Source organism: Eubalaena glacialis, chromosome 8 (genome assembly GCF_028564815.1).
Source record: "Eubalaena glacialis isolate mEubGla1 chromosome 8, mEubGla1.1.hap2.+ XY, whole genome shotgun sequence".
Lineage (NCBI taxonomy): Eukaryota > Metazoa > Chordata > Mammalia > Artiodactyla > Balaenidae > Eubalaena > Eubalaena glacialis.
In genome coordinates this window covers 97,272,118-97,288,467 of record NC_083723.1, presented here as the reverse complement: position 1 = coordinate 97,288,467, position 16,350 = coordinate 97,272,118, and positions in this window count along the sequence as shown.

Here is a 16,350-nt window from a genome sequence, read left to right as displayed (position 1 = left end):
TAAGGAGACAAAAGACCCGTATGCAGAAAATTATAAGACACTGATGAAAGAAATTAAAGATGATACAAATAGATGGAGAGATATACCATGTTCTTGGATTGGAAGAATCAACATTGTGAAAATGACTCTACTACCCAAAGCAATCTACAGATTCAATGCAATCCCTATCCAACTACCAGTGGCATTTTTCACAGAAGTAGAACAAAAAATTTCACAATTTGTATGGAAACACAAAAGACCCTGAATAGCCAAAGCAATCTTGAGAACGAAAAATGGAGCTGGAGGAATCAGGCTCCCTGACTTCAGACTATATTACAAAGCTACAGTAATCAAGACAGTTTGGTACTGGCACAAAAACAGAAATATAGATCAATGGAACAGGATAGAAAGCCCAGAGATAAACCCACGCACATATGGTCACCTTATCTTTGATAAAGGAGGCAAGCATATACAGTGGAGAAAAGACAGCCTCTTCAATAAGTGGTGCTGGGAAAATTGGACAGATACATGTAAAAGTATGAAATTAGAACACTCCCTGACACCATACACAAAAATAAACTCAAAATGTATTAAAGACCTAAATGTAAGGCCAGACACTATCAAACTCTTAGAGGAAAACATAGGCAGAACACTCTATGACATAAATCACAGCAAGATCCTTTTTGACCCAGCTCCTAGAGAAATGGAAATAAAAATAAAAATCAACAAATGGGACCTAATGAAACTTAAAAGCTTTTGCACAGCAAAGGAAACTATAAACAAGATGAAAAGACAACCCTCAGAATGGGAGAAAATATTTGCAAATGAAGCAACTGACAAAGGATTAATCTCCAAAATATACAAGCAGCTCATGCAGCTCAATATCAAAAAAACAAACAACCCAATCCAAAAATGGGCAGAAGACCTAAATAGACATTTCTCCAAAGAAGATATACAGATTGCCAACAAACACATGAAAGGATGCTCAACATCACTAATCATTAGAGAAATGTAAATCAAAACTACAATGAGGTATCACCTCACACCAGTCAGAATGGCCATCATCAAAAATATACAAACAATAAATGCTGTAGAGGGTGTGGAGAAAAGGGAGCCCTCTTGCACTGTTTTGGGGAATGTAAATTGATACAGCCACTATGGAGAATAGTATGGAGGTTCTTTCAAAAACTAAAAATAGAACTACCATATGACCAAGCAATCCCACGACTGGGCATATACCCTGAGAAAACCATAATTCAAAAAGAGTCATGTACCACAATGTTCATTGCAGCTCTATTTACAATAGCCAGGACACGGAAGAAACCTAAGTGTCCACTGACAGATGAATGGATAAAGAAGATGTGGCACATATACACAATGGAATATTACTCAACCATAAAACGAAACGAAATTGAGTTATTTGTAGTGAGGTGGATGGACCTAGAGACTGTCATACAGAGTGAAGTAAGTCAGAAAGAGGAAAACAAATACCATATGCTAACACATATATATGGAATCTAAAGAAAAAGAAATGGTTATGAAGAACCTAGCGGCAGGACAGGAATAAAGACGCAGATGTAGAGAATGGACTTGAGGACATGAGGAGGGGGAAGGTTAAGCTGGGACGAAGTGAGAGAGTGGCATGGACTTATATATATTTCCAAATGTAAAATAGATAGCTAGTGGGAAGCAGCCACATAGCACAGGGAGATCAGCTAGGTGCTTTGTGACCACTTAGAGGGGCGGGATAGGGAGGGTGGAAGGGAGACGCAAGAGGGAGGAGATATGGGGATATATGTATATGTATAGCGGATTCACTTTATTATAAAGTGGAAACTAACACACCATTATAAAGCAATTATACTCCAATAAAGATGTTGAAATAAATGTTGGAGTAAAAATGTTGGTAAAGCAAGATGTTGGAGTACAGATTTTGGTAAAGCAATTATACTCCAATAAAGATGTTAAAAACGAAAAGATACTTGATATGACTTCCATCTTCCTAAATTTATTAAAACTTGTTTTGTGGTCTAACATATGATCTGTTCTGGAGAATGTTTTGTGTGTACCTGAAAAGAATGCATGTTGGAGAGAATGTTCTGTATGTTTGTTAGGTCCATTTGGTCCAAAATATAGTTCAAGTCTAATATTTCCTGATTGGTTTTCTGTCTGGGTGAGTTATACATTGTTGAAATCGGGGTACTGAAGTCCCATATTATTATTGTATTGCTGTCTATTTCTCCCTTCAGATCTTTTTATATTTGCTTTATATAGTTTTGTGCTCTGATATTGGGTGCATATGTATTTGCAATTGTTATACCTTCTTGATGAATTGACCCCTCTCTCATTAAATGACCTTCTCTGTTTTTATGAGATTTTAGGACTTAAAGTCTATTTTGTCTGCTATAAGTATAGTCACTCCAGATGTCTTTGGTTTCCATTTGCATGGAATATCTTTTTCTAATCTTCCACTTTCAGCCTATGTCTGTCCTTAAAGCTGAACTGAGTCTCTTGTAGGCAGCTTAAAGCTGGATCTTGTTTTTTTTGTTTTGTTTCACTTTTTTTTTTTTTAAATCCATCCAGCCACTCTGTAATTTTTAATTGGAGAATTTAATTCATTTACATTTAAGGTAATTATTAATACATAAGGACTTAATATTGTGATTTTTGTTAATTGACTTTTGTCTGTTTTGTAGTTCCTTTTTTCCCTTTTTTCCTCTTTTTCTGTATTCCTTTGAGATTTGATGATTTTCTGTAGTGATATGTTTATATCCCTTCTCTTTATCTTTTATGTATCAACTTTACATTTTTGCCTTGTTGTTACTATGAGGTTTACATAAAACACCTTATAGTTATAACAGTGTATTTTAAGGTGATAAAATCTTGACTTCCTTCATATACAAACCCCCCACACTTTTACTTCTGCCTCCTACATTTTATGAGTTTGCTGCCACAATTTACATATCGTTGTAAGTGCATCCATTAATAAATTATTATGGCTATAGTTATTTTTAATACTTTTGTTTTTTCACCTTTATACTAGTTAAAAGTGGTTTAAAAACACCATTACAGTATTAAAGTATTCTGAATTTGACAATATGCTTACCTTTACCAGTGAGTTTTATACTTTCATGTGCTTTCATGTTACTAATTAACATCATTCTGTATCAGCTTGATTAACTTCCTTTAGTATTTCTTGTACAGTAGGTCTAGTGGTGATGAGCTATATCTTTTTTTTATCTGGGAAGGTCTATCTCTCCTTCACTTCTGAAGGACAACTTTGTTGGGTAATACTTTTTCTTTCTTTTAGCACACTGAATATATCAATCCATACTCTCTTGGCCTGCAATGCATCTGCTATGAAATCTACTGACAGCCTTATGTGGGCTCCCTTTTAAGCCTTTTTTACTCTTGTTGCTTTAGAAAGTCTATCTTTGATTTTTGACAGCTTGATTATACTGTGTCTTGGTGAAGTCTTCTTTGAGTTCAACCAGTTTGGGTATTTTTGATAGTCATGTATCTGAATTTCTATATCCTCCCAGATATGGTAAGTGTTCAGCCATTACTCCTTTAAATAAGTTTTCTGCTCCTTTCTCTCACTCTTCTCCTTTGGGGTCTCCCATAATGCAAATGTTAGCTGTCTTTATGGTGTTCCATCAATCCCATAGGCTTTCTTCATTTCTTTTTGTTCATTTTTTCTTTATCTTCTCTGACTGAACAATCTCAAATGACCTGTCTTCAAGTTCACAGATTTTTTCTTCTACTTGATCAACTCAGTGATTGAGGCTCTTTATTGCATTTAAAATCATATTTATTGTATTCTTCAGCTCTAAATTTCCTGTTTGGTTCTGTTTTATGATTTCTATCTCTCTGTTAAACTTATTTTTTTCATGTATTATTTAGCTGATTTTATTGTGTTGTCTTATCTGTTTTCTCTGGTAGCTTTCTGAGCTTTCCTAAAACAATTATTTTCAATTCTTTGTCAGATCTTCATTTCTTTGGAACTAGTTACTGGAAAAATATTGTGTTCCTTTGGTCGCATCATGTTTTCTTGATTTTTCATTTCTTTTAAGTCTTGTGTTGTCTTCACATTTAAATAAGGAGTGAGTCTCCTTCTCCAGGCTTTACTGACTGGCTTCAGGAGAGAAATATCTTCACCAGTCAGCCCAAATTTGGTTTCTGAAGCTCTCTTAGACCTTTTCAATCTATGTTTCTTGTTCCCACTTGGGGGGAGGGGAATTAAGTATGCATGCCTTCTCTCAATCCTGCAAATCCAGACAGTGTCCTAAGAGCCTCCATTTTGTTGCACTAGGGTGGTGCCCTGAAACACTCAAATTTCTGTACCTTCTCCCAATGCCACAGAGTTGATTTTATTTTTGCAGATGCTCATGAGCCATATCTAAGGGCTCACAGTCACTATCCATGAGCTTGCATGCAGGGTACCAGCCACAAGGGTGCAGTTGAGGTGTTCAGAGAGTTGGGTGTTACTGTGGGCCACTTGGGGGTCCACAGGCATGGCATTCCAAGCAGCCCTTGGTCAGACTTGCTGATGGAGTCCAAGAAGCAATATATAGGATCCTTGGCCCTTTGTTGAATTCTGATTTCTGAGAGCTGCAATTTCCCATTTCCCTTCTCTGTTCCCAGTATCTCCCTATCTCTCAGCTGTGCCAATAACTTCCATATTCTCGGTGGAATGAGGAAGAAGTAGGCCTCATGGGTAGCATCCCATAGCTGGGGAAGTCAGGCACTCAGTACACTCTCACTTACCCCAGTGGGAGAAATTATGGGTTGAAATATTATTCAGCCATAAAAAGGAATGAAATAATGCCATTTGCAGTGCCATGGATGGACCTAGAGATTGTCATACTGAGTGAAGTCAGAGAAAGACAAATATCATATGGTATTGCTTATATGTGGAATCTAAAAAAAAAATAGTACAAATGAACTTATTTACAAAACAGAGAGTCACAGATGTGGAAAACTTATGGTTACCAAGGGGGCAGAGGGGGAGGGATAAATTGGGAGATTGGGCTTGACATATACACACTATATATATAAAATAGATAACTAATAAGAACCTATTTTAATGCACAGGGGACTCTACTCAATACTCTGTAATGACCTATATGGAAAAGAATCTAAAAAAGAATGGATGTATGCATATGTATAATATAACTGATTCACTTTGCTGTACAGCAGAAACTAACACAACATTGTAAATCAACTGTACTTGAATAAAAATTAATAAAAAGAAAAAAGGAAAGGAATTATTTCTCTTGGCACTAAACTGTACTGCCTTGAGGGAAGAATGACAATGGGTAAAATGAAACTGTTCTTCATACCTTCCTTGATACATGTATTCTCAGATTTTTTGCTCTAACAGCGTGCTGGAACTTATCTGCTGGACTCCCAGACCCCCAGAACAGTATTCTTGTCTGTGAATCGTTGTCAAAATCAATGTTTTGTAGAGGGATAACAGAGAAAACTCCTGTTCTGCCATCTTGCTGAGGTCACTCCCCTGTTGTCCCTTATTTTCTCTTCCCCCACTTTTTAGACTTCTTTGATTTTAATGGACTATCTTGTGTGTTAAATTAGTGCATCTCCTTTCTTAGACCATAAATAATTCTTCTTAGTTTTTAGTGGATGCCCTAGATCTTACAATAACTAATCTTTCAAGTATCAATAGCATTATACTGCTCCAAATACTGCTGTGTACCTTTTATGCAGATACCTTTTATCAGAATATTTCAAATTCCTCCTTTTTCATATGTTATTACTGTTGTTCATTTCAAATATCCATATGCAAGCATCATTTAATACACTGTTACTTAATTTATTGCTTAAACAAATAATTCTGTTTTAGATCAGTAAAGAATAAAAAAAAAATTAAGTATTTTCTTTAACCTTCATTTATTTCTTCTCTGATGCTTTTCCTTTATTAGATTGAAGTTTCTGACCTATATAATTTTCACAATGCTTGCAGAACTTCTTTTAACATTGTAGGTGAAGTCTGCTAGCAATAAATTCTCTTTGCACTGCATTCCAGTTTGGAATTTTTCATTAACCTGTGTTGTTCAACAGTATTTTCTTTAACCTTCATTTATTTCTTCTCTGATGCTTTCCTTTCTTTATTAGATTGAAGTTTCTGGCCTATATTATTTTCACGATGCTTGCAGAACTTCTTTTAACACTGTAGGTGAAGTCTGCTAGCAATAAATTCTCTTTGCATTGCATTCCAGTTTGAAATGTTTCATTAACCTGTGTTGTTCAAATTCACTAATTATTCTCTTAGCCATGTCAGGTCTACTAATGAGTACCTAAGACATTATTTTCTGCTACAGAGTTCTGGTTCCTAATTTTTTTTTGATTCTTCATACAAATATCCATATTTCTTCTTACACTGCCCATCTACTTTTACATGTTCTCTACTTTTTTCATTAGAACCCTAAACATATTAATCATAGCTTTTTAAATTCCCTGACTGATAATTCCAACATTTGTGTCATGGTTCTCATATCTGGTTGTCATGACTTGAGTGGTTTTTTGTTGCTGTTTAAGTCTTTGCCATCTGGCATGACTTTTAAAAATATTTTTTATGGAAGTATAGTTGATTTACAATGTTGTGTTAGTTTCTACTGTACAGCAAAGTGAATCAGTTATACGTATATATATATCTACTCTTTTTTAGATTCTTTTCCCATACAAGTCATTACAGAGTATTGGTAGAGTTCCCTGTGCTATGACTTTTTTATTGAAAGCTGGATCTGCTATATAGGTATTAATAATAGGGAGAGAGAGAAATATTTTTCTAAAATAGTTTAAAGGTGTACAATGTGTTGATTTAACATATACATACAATGTGGAATGGTTACCACAATCAAGTTAATTAACACATCATCACGTCACACAGTTACCTTTTTCTTTATTTTTTTTAAACATCTTTATTGGAGTATAATTGCTTTACAATGGTGTGTTTGAGCTTTATAACAAAGTGAATCAATTATACATAGACACACATCCCCATATCTCTTCCCTCTTGCATCTCCATCCCTCCCACCCTCCCTATCCCACCCTTCTAGGTGGTCATAAAGCACCGAGCTGATCTCCCTGTGCTATGCGGCTGCTTCCCACTAGCTATCTATTTTACATTTGGTAGTGTATATATGTCCATGCCACTCTCGCATTTTGTCCCAGCTTACCCTTTCCCCTCCCCATATCCTCAAGTCCACTCTCTAGTAGGTCTGTGTCTTTATTCCCGTCTTGCCCCTAGGTTCTTCATGACCGTTTTTTTTTTTTTTTTTTTTTGATTCCATATATATGTGTTAGCATATATATTTAGATTCCATATATATATGTTAGCATATATATAAACAAACGGTATTTGTTTTTCTCTTTCTGACTTACTTCACTCTGTATGACAGACTCTAGGTCCATCCACCTCACTACAAATAACTCAATTTCGTTTCTTTTTATGGCTGAGTAATATTCCATTGTATATATGTGCCACATCTTCTTTATCCATTCATCTGTCGATGGACACTTAGGTTGCTTCCATGACCTGGCTATTGTAAATAGAGCTGCAATGAACATTGTGGTACATGACTTTTTTTGAATTATGGTTTTCTCAGGGTATATGCCCAGTAGTGGGATTGCTGGGTCGTATGGTAGTTCTATTTTTAGTATTTTAAGGAACCTCCATACTGTTCTCCATAGTGGCTGTATCAATTTACATTCCCACCAACAGTGCAAGAGGGTTCCCTTTTCTCCACACCCTCTCCAGCATTTATTGTTTGTAGATTTTTTGATGACGGCCATTCTGACCAGTGTGAGATGATACCTCATTGTAGTTTTGATTTGCATTTCTCTAATGATTAGTGATGTTGAGCATCCTTTCATGTGTTTGTTGGCAATCTGTATATCTTCTTTGGAGAAATGTCTATTTAGGTCTTCTGCCCATTTTTGGATTGGGTTGTTTGTTTTTTTAATATTGAGCTGCATGAGCTGCTCGTATATTTTGGAGATTAATCCTTTGTCAGTTGCTTCATTTGCAAATATTTTCTCCCATTCTGAGGGTTGTCTTTTCGTCTTGCTCATGGTTTCCTTTGCTGTGCAAAAGCTTTTAAGTTTCATTAGGTCCCATTTGTTTACTTTTGTTTTTATTTCCATTTCTCTAGGAGCTGGGTCAAAAAGGATCTTGCTGTGATTTATGTCACAGAGTGTTCTGCCTATGTTTTCCTCTACGAGTTTTATAATGTCTGGCCTTACATTTAGGTCTTTAATCCATTTTGAGTATATTTTTGTGTAAGTTACCATTTTCCTAATGTGAGAATTTACATTAATCCAGCAGGAAGTTGGGCTATGTTTAATGTTTATTGTAGCTATAGGTTCTAGAGCTTCTAATTCCAGTAGTGTCCTTCTTCTTGTCTCCACTCTTGACACAGGTCTTCCCTATGTACTCTCCTTAGAAGGAGTCTGCATCATGCAGCATTTTTAGCTTTAATCCCCTATTGTTACGCTGGAGCTCCATTGTGGGGGAAGAAAAGCATTCAGGTGTCACCTGATTAAATCTCAGTCTTTATTGGGCCTGTCTCTTGAGGTTGTATCCTTCACAAGTTTGTCCAAAGGTATTGCTTTTATTTTCCCCAGACTCAGCTCCCTTCTATGGCACCAGCATTCATGATTTGTATTCTTGAAAACCAGACTGCTCCTACCAAATATATTTTTTGTTTCTCTCCTTTACATGAGATAGGAAGACTCTAGGGGGCCAGACTGCGAAGAAATCGCCTTTATAAATTGTGAGTAAAGGTCAGAATTGAGCTCTGGCAGAGTCTTATTTTCTGGAGAGTAGGACATATTTTTTTATGAAGGTTCTTGATGTATGTTACGGTGGTTATTCTTCCTGACTGCCATAATTTCTATTATAGAGACCCGTAAAGGTTTCTGTAGATGCATTTCAAATTCTTAAAAAGCACAAGCACTTCATCTTTTCAATCATTAGCATCACAAAAAATAAACAGATTAATATAAGTTCACACACTTGCCTCATATAAGACTTTGAAATCCTCAAGGTCAAAAATTTTTATCATCATACCAACAGCACCTAGAACTTACACTTATTGAACACTTCTCTGAGCTCTGCTAATAAGTGTTTGATCTCCTTGATGATACTTTGACAAGCAAATAGCTATATATGGTCACATGAGAACACAGTAGAATGAAATAAGAAAAAAAAGCTAAAATAGCAAAAAAAAGTTGTACTTTTTTTTTTTGTATAGTACTTTGTAAGTACTGAATCATTGAAAGGGTTCATTTCAAATCTTACTGATGTGAAAGCTCAAAATTTCTTCATAGGGAAACATGTATCTATGTACTAAAACAATCAAAATTATACAATGGTGGATGGAATTTCAGGTACTCTCAACATTATCCCAAATCTAAATCATGTTGAATTTGATCTTCACTGGCATTGTTGCAGTTTATTATTAGTTATTAAACATTGTAACCTATGACATTTGGATTCATAAATATTTTTATAGATTCCTTTATAAGGTTAGATTACTCCCTAAATTTAATTGTAAAGTAAACCAGGTCATTCATTAAAATTATATATTATAATTTTGAAGTAGAACACTTCATACTTTTAATAAAGACCTAGAGAAATAACTAATAAACTCAATGTGCAAGACAAATAATTGAGCATAATACAGTGGACCAAACAGAATTTTTAATTCATTCAATATTATATAATGCATAGCTAAAATAACCTTTGGCTTATAGATTTGTTATCTGGACTATAAAACAAAGTGCTATAGTGCCATCTCCTGGAAAGTATAATGATCTAGAAGAGTAGGTGTAATTTAATATGAGCTTTGTTTAATAAGTATTTCATATTAATCAAAACAATAAGGGAGGGGGAAAAGAAAGATAAGACTATAGATTTATCTTCTGGGAGTAAAAATGAGTATTTTTAATATTGAGCAAGTGTGAGACTAAATATTTCACACTTATAACATTATTTCTTTATCCTTTAGAAACTTACATCAACATACACCATTAAATCCTTTAATATTAAGGGCATGTGCTGAACCTACAAAGATATATAAGGTTAATCATTTTAGGGCATGAGCTTAAGTTCCTGTCTAAAATCAGTTAGGACTCTCACTTTGTAGGAGCTCACCCCCCCCTTTTATAATCCTACAGCGATTATAAAAATTATTAGAATAAGACTGGCCATAAAAGTCATTCGAGTCATATACTGAGAGTCTGCCAGTTTACTGAGAATAGTTATCTGTACCTCCAGATCATTCACAAGCCTAAACTTTCTCTTGTTTACAATTTTTTCTAATAAAAGGCCTTTAATTGCTTCTTCAGAAATTTATTTTTGTGTATCCTATTAAAAGAGTTATTTTTGAGCTACTGAGTCCTCTGTGCTCAATATTTAACCCATTTCTTCTTAATTTTCTATCAATGGAGCTACTATTCAGAAATGCACTTTATTTTTGCTTTCTTGTAATGTCTTATGTGACCTTGCTATTTTGTGTTGAATTTTTTATCCTTTTACATTATTTTTAAAATATTATATTGAACTGTATACACAATGAAATTTTGTTGTACAAGTTACTATTTAGGTTTCATTCTCATTTTTTGCATGGTACATATATAATTCACTTTATTCTTATGACACTGTTATTTAATGTTATATAAGAAATGTTATAGAAAACTGGTGTCTTAAACTTAATATTTTAATAGTTGACACAGGGAAAGCTACAAATATACAATATGTAATATAATAAAAACTAGATTAGATAATACAGACATTATGTCTGTTTTCAATATAAATTATCTACCAAACAACCATGAAACATCAAAAGTACAGTGTTATCATTAGATAGATATTTATTTGTTTCTGTATTGAGAAGCTATAGCAATGATTGTTGAATAAGAATAAATAGGATTTAATCTTTTTTTACATTCCAAATCTTTTTTAAGCATTTGTCAAGTTTATTGTGGAATAAAGTATATACAATGTACTGTATCTATTTAAAGTAGACAATTCAATGAGTTTTGGCAGCTGTGTTCACTGTAGGAGCTACAAGCTAAACTGAAATAAAGAACATCTCCCTCATCCCCATTCTATTCTATCCTTTTCTCTACCGCCTGCCCTAGAAAACAACCATTTACATTTTGGTTAGCATATTACTTTGTAATTTTATATAAAGTAATCAAGTATTATATCAATATAATACTTTGTTTCTAAATTCAACACTCAACATAATTATTTTGACATTCATCTATGTGTTCATGTTTACCAGTAGGTTGTTCCTTTAATTGTGCTTATTTATTTTATTAGTTCACTCAGTACCTTCTTTCCCATAAGTAGAAGGTTTATTTTATTTCATTTTATCTTATTTTTTTTTTTTGAAGTAAAATTCCTTTACAATGTTGTGTTAGTTTCTGCTGTACAACGAAGTGAGTCAGCTATATGAATACATATATCTCCTCCCTCTTGGACCTCCCTCCCTCCCACATCCCACCCATCTAGGTCATCACAGAGCACAGAGCTGAGCTTCCTGTGCTATACAGCAGGTTCCCACTAGCTATCTATTTTACACATTGTAGTGTATTTATGTCAAACCTAATCTCTCAATTCATCCCACCTTCCCCTTCCCCCCATGTCCACACAACCATTCTCTATATCTGCGTGTCTATTCCTACCCTGCAAATAGGTTCATCTGTACCATTTTTCTAGATTCCACATATATGTGTAAATATACGATATTTGTTTTTCTCTTTCTCATTTACTTCACTCTGTATGACAGACTCTAGGTCCATCCATATCTCTATCCATTCATCTGTCGATGGACACTTAGGTTGTTTCCATGTCCTGGCTATTGTAAATAGTGCTGCAATGAACATTGGGGTAGATGTGCCCATGTCCTGGCTATTGTAAATAGTGCTGCAATGAACATCGGGGTACATGTGTCCTTTTGAATTATGGTTTTCTCTGGGTATATGCCCAGTGGTGGGATTGCTGGGTCATATGGTAGTTCTATTTTTAGTTTTGTAAGGAAACTCCATACTGTTCTCCAGAGTAGCTGTATCAATTTACACTCCCACCAACAGTGCAAGAGGGTTCCCTTTTTTCCACACCCTCTCCAGCATTTGTTTGTAGATTTTTTTGATGCTATTTCTGACCGGTGTGACGTGATGGCTCATTGTAGTTTTGATTTGCATTTCTCTAATAATTAGTGATGTTGAACATTATTTTACTTTATTTTATTTTATTTTTGATTGTGGTAAGAACACTTAACTTGAGATCTACACTCTTAACAAAATTTTAAGTGCACAACACAGTATTGTTAGGTATAGGTACAATGTTGTACAGCAGATTTCTAGAACTTATTCATCTTACATAATGAAATATGGTTAGGATTTGACACTCTCATTCTCTGTTAATGGAAATCTGCATGGATTTCAGATTTGGATGATATAATTACAGCTGTTGCAAATAGTAGTTTATATGGTTTTGTGGGAACATAAGTTTTCATTTTCTCTTGGATACTTATCTAGGAGTGGAAAGGTTGGGGTCACAATGTGGATGTATGTCTAATGTAATTGCAAAGTCTTTCCTAAATAAATCAGCAAAAGAGCTTTCTTCCCCCTGAACTCTTATGGACAGTTATGTGTATCTAAGTTTCAGAAATGCTCAAATCCAGTCTTATATATTAGTTATGTGTTTCTATTCTATAGAAACTCTACTAAAACCACATGCAAATATGGACCTTTTCTCAGTTTTCTATTTTACATCAAATACAATGCCCTGTCTCTCATGTGTGCTTTAATAAACATGTTTCATAAGCAAATAATTTAAATTTTAATACAGAAGTATTTTCATATATCTCAGTTTGGCCCCTCTTCCATCTTAGTGGCATGAGGTTCCTACCATTCTACCTCCTACTATTTTTAATACACTTTAGTGTTATCTTAAAGGAAAATTCAGTATTGCTTTTAAAGGAGGTATGTCACCATACTTCCATATGTCATCATAGTATGTCACCATATTTATGGAGTACTAAAAGCCAACAGACATAGGTATAAAAACAAATAAACCTGAACTTAAAAAAATATTTTAAACACCTGTTTTGAAATAACTGGTATGTAGTAGATTTTATTCTAAGTGACAGAGAAATGAAATTAAGAGAAAAGTTCTAAACTGATGTTAGAATTGAAACTTCAAAATTGGTCGTCCTTACTGCCTGCTTTGAAGGTCAAGACTGCATGCTGAACAACAAGAGACAGAGGCCGAAAGACAAGAACACATCCACCCAGAATGATCTTAAATGTGATTTCATGATTATAAAACACCTTCAGAAAAGGCAATATACTAATTAATAGTGCTTTTGGACATGAACAAGCCAGATATTTCAGCAATATTTATAGTTGCAATCCTTGTTTTAGACAAGCCAAGTAATACATCGAATATACTAAGAACCTTTCTTTCCTCATCAGACATGATGAATAGGAATTACCCTCCCCTTTAGAAAATATATTCCTCATGGTTAACAGAAAGAAATTTTCAGTGTACAAGAGGGTTTTAAAGTCTTTTGCAGGCAAAAATACTGCCGTAAAACACTATGCTTTGAACCATGGTACTACAGGGACAAAATAATTGTTTGCAATTCTTTTAATAATGAAACTAATTTCTAAAATAGATTTATTTCTACTGCTTCAAATAGCTCTCTGTTTAAATCATTTTACTGGAATGATTGAAAATCAGTTGAAAATCATTGAAGGTTTACATCAACAAGTATTTTAAATAAAGAAGCCAAATGAATAATTAAATTTGGATTATTGAATACAAACTCCAGAGATGTTATCAAAAAAGAAATAGACAGTTAATGTTAGGACATTATTCCTGTGAAAGAGATGGGAGAGAGAGAATTCTATAAATCCAACATTTCACAGCACTGACTTAGATTACCAAGGTAAATAATTTTAAAAGGCAAATTTCTTTTGAAATATTTTAATCAATCTTAATTTAATCTAACAGTCATTTACACCTTATTGTAAATTAGTTCAACCACAAATCACCTCACCTTTATCTAATATTTTTATTATACATTTATTATCTATTTTTCAACTTATTTATCCCATCAAAGCTTATACTTTTTCAAGGCAAATGACTTCAGATAGTTGTCAGAGCATTTATATGTCCTGGTGTAACGGTTAATTTTGTGTCAACTTGAATGGCCACCAGTAGGTATATCTTACTGGTTCTATTTCTCTGGAGAATCCTGACTAAAACACCTGGCTTGAAATGAACTGGTACCTAAAAAAAATTGTAAAGCCTTCAAATTTATCTACTGCTAGGGGGCCTCTCTCTTCAGAAACATCAACATAATCTGCACTCAAGCTTAAAAGCAAAATAAACAGCCTGATAGGCATCAGTTCAAAGCCTGATTTGAACACTTGCTAGCTATATGGTCTTGGATGAATTACTTAACCATTGAGCCACAGTTTCAATATCAGTAAATGAAAACAGTAACTATTGCTTTGCAGGGTTTTTTTTGAAATTATACATTATTTATTTAAAATCCTGAAATCCAGTAGTGGTCCAATAAATAATATTTTTATTTATTATTTTAATCATAGAATCATTACATTGCCAAACACCCAAAGTCTTTCTGTTCTGTTTCAACCCATAGAGAGTAAATATTTATGGGCAAATTTTTACAAAATCATAGTCAGAATTTATGTTCCCAGGATTCTTTTAATAAAGAATTACTGACACTGATTGAAGATTGTGTGTATCAGATATTTGTATTCACTAGATCATATACCTCTGAAGTAGAAAGAAACAATGTTACTTATGTAAATAACCAGATAAAATTTACTTTAAAAAATATAGTAGTGCTGAGAGGGCAGACAGCAGAAGCAAGAAAAACTACAGTCCTGCAGCCTGTGGAACAGAAACCACATTTACAGAAAGATAGACAAGATGAAAAGGCAGAGGGCTATATACCAGATGAAGGAACAAAAAAAAACCCCAGAAAAACAACTAAATGAAGTGGAGATAGGCAACCTTCCAGAAAAAGAATTCAGAATAATGATAGTGAAGATGATCCAGGACCTTGGAATAAGAATGGAGGCAAAGATTGAGAAGATGCAAGAAATGATTAACAAAGACCTAGAAGAATTAAAGAACAAACAAACAGAGATGACCAATACAATAACTGAAATGAAAACTACACTAGAAGGAATCAATAGTAGAATAACTGAGGCAGAAGAACGGATAAGTGACCTGGAAGACAGAATGGTGGAATTCACTGCTGCGGAACAGACTAAAGAAAAAAGAATGAAAAGAAATGAAGACAGCCTAAGAGACCTCTGGGACAACATTAAACGCAACAACATTCGCATTATAGGGGTCCCAGAAGGAGAAGAGAGAGAGAAAGGACCAGAGAAAATATTTGAAGAGATTACAGTCGAAAACGTCCCTAACATGGGAAAGGAAATAGCCACCCAAGTCCAGGAAGCGCAGAGAGTCCCATACAGGATAAACCCAAGGAGAAGCACGCCGAGACACATAGTAATCAAAGTGGCAAAAATTAAAGACAAAGAAAAATTATTGAAAGCAGCAAGGGAAAAACGACAAATAACATACAAGGGAACTCCCATAAGGTTAACAGCTGATTTCTCAGCAGAAACTCTACAAGCTAGAAGGGAGTGGCATGATATACTTAAAGTGATGAAAGGGAAGAACATACAACCAAGATTACTCTACCCGGCAAGGATCTCATTTAGATTTGATGGAGAAATCAAAAGCTTTACAGACAAGCAAAAGCTAAGAGAATTCAGCACCACCAAACCAGCTCTACAACAAATGTTAAAGGAACTTCTCTAAGTGGGAAACACAAGAGAAGAAAAGGACCTACAAAAACAAACCCAAAACAATTAAGAAAATGGTCATAGGAACATACATATCGATAATTACCTTAAACGTGAATGGATTAAATGCTCCAGCCAAAAGACACAGGCTTGCTGAATGGATACAAAAACAAGACCCATATATATGCTGTCTACAAGAGACCCACTTTAGACCTAGGGACACATACAGACTGAAAGTGAGGGGATGGAAAAAGATATTCCATGCAAATGGAAATCAAAAGAAAGCTGGAGTAGCTATACTCATATCAGATAAAATAGACTTTAAAATAAAGAATGTTACAAGAGACAAGGAAGGACACTACATAATGATCAAGGGATCAATCCAAGAAGATATAACAATTATAAATATATATGCACCCAACATAGGAGCACCTCATTACATAAGGCAACTGCTAACAGCTATAAAAGAGGAAATTGACACTA